Genomic DNA, 3392 nt, shown 5'->3' on the forward strand with positions numbered 1-3392 from the left:
TTAAAGCAGAGAAATAGTGGTCCTGTTGGATGGTGCATGCTCAAGCATAAAATAAGATGATGGCCTATTTAAATGCTGAGGTACCCCATTCTTGCGGAGGATGGAAAGCAGTACATCATCATAATTGTGAACAGCATCAGTCGGTTGAGAACTAGTGGTCAAGTTTGATGGTGCACGCTCGAGCATAATATAAGAAAAGGGACTATTTAATTGCTGAGGAACCCCATTCTGCGAAGGATGGATAGCAGCACATCATCATAATTGTGAACAGCATCAGCCAGCTGAACGTATCGGCTGAGCCACCAATGTCAGAGGCTTAAAGCTCAGATCTTGTGGTCCCATTTGTTGGTGCACGCTCGAGTATAAAATAAGAAAAGGGAGGACTATACTTTCAGGGATCATTTCTGTAGGATGCAAAGGGAGAAATGTGCTCGAAAGTGTCCATACTCATCTTCCACGATGATGAATTTTAGGGTTCTTGTCTCATTAGGACTCCTGCTCTCTGCAGATGCTGCCACCGTTTGATGACTTGGTCATCTTTCCAGATGGGAAGATGGTAGGCAGGAACTCATTCAGAGTGTTTGTTTGAACGCCACCAATGTGAGAGGCTTAAGGTTGAGAACTAGTGGTCCCGTTTGATGGAGCACACTCAAGCATAAAATAAGGAGAGGGCCTATTTAACCAGTTGCCGACCGCCGCACGCCGATGTACGTCGGCAGAATGGCACGGGCAGGCATAAGGGCTTACATGTACGTCCCTTGTCTCCCGCGGGTCGGGGGCCCGATCGGGCCCCCGCCCGGTGCCTGCGGCGGTCGGTTTTCGTCCGGGAGCGATCCGGGACGAGGGGGCGGCCATTCATTCATGGCCACCCCCTCGCGATCGCTCCCGACGAATAGAAATCCCCCGTGACATCACTTCCTCTCCTGTAATGTAAACACAGGAGAGGAAGTGATGTATTCTCTCCTCCGTGTCGGTATTTTTCGTTCCGACACGGAGGAGAGCGGATCGGTGAGTTGCACCAACACTCTACACACACAGTAGAACATGCCAGGCACACTCACACCCCCCCCTTTACCCCCCGATCACCCCCCCAATTACCCCTGCCCCCCAGTCACAGTGACACCAATGTCATTATTTATTTTTATTTTTTGCATTGGTGTCATTTGTGACTGTAATAACTGTTAGGGCAGTTAGAGTTAGCCCCCTTTAGTTCTAAGGTACCCCCCTAACCCCCCCAATAAAGGTTTAACCCCGTGATCACCCCCCGTCGCCAGTGTCACTAAGGCTGGGTTCACATTGCAGCGGTTTATGAGAACGAATGTGATTCGCACCGCACTGCAGTGCAAATCACATCCGATCTCTGTGTGATTAGAGTTCAGCCATTCGCCGCACCCGCCGCACCCGCCGCAAATTCGCACGGGACCCTTTTTTTGGCCCGCAGCAGAATCGGATCGCATGGGTGTTCACACCATGCGATCCGAGTTTGCAGATCGCACTGCGATATGCGAACTGATCTGGGGGTGTCAGTAACATTTCACTGACACTCCCAGCAGTTCGCATAGGGCAGTGTGAACTGCCGCCGGGAGGCATGCGATGCGGGAACCCGCCGCGGATTCGCAGCGTTTCCCCATCGCTCCAGTGTGAACCCAGCCTAATAAGCGATCATTTTTCTGATCGCCGTATTAGTGTCACAGGTGACGCTAGTTAGGCAGGTAGGTATTTAGGTTCGCCGCAGCTTTTTATAGCGCCAGGGACCCCCATATACTACCGCATAAAGCCCCCTGATTGCCCCCTAGTTAACCCTTTCACCAGTGATCACCATATAACTGTTACAGGTGACGCTGGTTGGTTAGTTATTTTTTTATAGTTTCAGGGCACCCGCCATTTATTACCTAATAAAGGTTTAACCCCCTGATCACCCGGCGGGTGTCATTTGTGACTAATAACTGTTAGGGCAGTTAGGGTTAGCCCCCTTTAGTTCTAAGGTACCCCCCTAACCCCCCCAATAAAGGTTTAACCCTGTGATCACCCCCCGTCGCCAGTGTCACTAAGGCTGGGTTCACATTGCAGCGGTTTATGAGAACGGATGTGATTCGCACCGCACTGCAGTGCAAATCACATCCGATCTCTGTGCGATTCGAGTTCAGCCATTCGCCGCACCCGCCGCAAATTCGCACGGGACCCTTTTTTTGGCCCGCAGCAGAATCGGATCGCATGGGTGTTCACACCATGCGATCCGAGTTTGCAGATCGCACTGCGATATGCGAACTGATCTGGGGTGTCAGTAACATTTCACTGACACTCCCAGCAGTTCGCATAGGGCAGTGTGAACTGCCGCCGGGAGGCATGCGATGCGGGAACCCGCCGCGCATTCGTGGCGTTCCCGCATCGCTCCAGTGTGAACCCAGCCTAATAAGCGATCGTTTTTCTGATCGCTGTATTAGTGTCACAGGTGACGCTAGTTAGGCAGGTAGGTATTTAGGTTCGCTGCAGCTTTTTATAGCGCCAGGGACCCCCATATACTACCGCATAAAGCCCCCTGATTGCCCCCTAGTTAACCCTTTCACCAGTGATCACCATATAACTGTTACAGGTGACGCTGGTTGGTTAGTTATTTTTTTATAGTTTCAGGGCACCCGCCATTTATTACCTAGTCTCACTAGTGTACCCCTAAATTTAGGGGTGTCTACTTTCCAAAATGGGGTCATTTGGGGGGGGGTTTGTGCCATCTTGGCATTTTATGGCCTTCAAAACTGTAACGCCCTTAGAAAGCCTGAAGGCGGTGCTTGGTTTTCGGGGCCCCGTACGCGGCTAGGCTCCCAAAAAGTCCCACATATGTGGTATCCCCGTACTCAGGAGAAGCAGCAGAATTTATTTTGGGGTGTCATTTCACATATGCCCATGGCATGCGTGAGCAATATATCATTTAGTGACAACTTTGTGAAAAAAAAAATAAATAAATAAAAGTTTGTAATTTTCCCGCAACTTGTGGCAAAATATAAAATATTCCATGGACTCAACATGCCTCTCAGCAAATAGCTTGGGGTGTCTACTTTCTAAAATGGGGTCATTTGTGGGGGTTTTGTGCCATCTTGGCATTTTATGGCCTTCAAAACTGTAATAGGTAGTGAGAAGTGAACTCAAAAATTTACGCCCTTAGAAAGCCTGAAGGCGGTGCTTGGTTTTCGGGGCCCCGTACGCGGCTAGGCTCCCAAAAAGTCCCACATATGTGGTATCCCCGTACTCAGGAGAAGCAGCAGAATTTATTTTGGGGTGTCATTTCACATATGCCCATGGCATGCATGAGCAATATATCATTTAGTGACAACTTTGTGAAAAAAAAAAAAAAAAAAAGTTTGTAATTTTCCCGCAACTTGTGGCAAAATATAAAA

General features: G+C 49.4%; 1 pseudogene; it reads left to right on the forward strand.

The window, feature by feature from the left end:
* The first annotated feature begins 379 nt into the window (after nucleotides 1–379).
* On the forward strand, nucleotides 380–582 carry LOC143932524 (small nucleolar RNA U3; annotated as a pseudogene).
* The last annotated feature ends 2810 nt before the right edge of the window (nucleotides 583–3392 follow it).

The sequence above is a fragment of the Lithobates pipiens genome, unplaced genomic scaffold (assembly GCF_037356315.1).
Source record: "Lithobates pipiens isolate NorthernLeopardFrog02 unplaced genomic scaffold, aLitPip1_a1.2 Scaffold_25, whole genome shotgun sequence".
In the NCBI taxonomy this organism is placed as follows: Eukaryota; Metazoa; Chordata; class Amphibia; order Anura; family Ranidae; genus Lithobates; species Lithobates pipiens.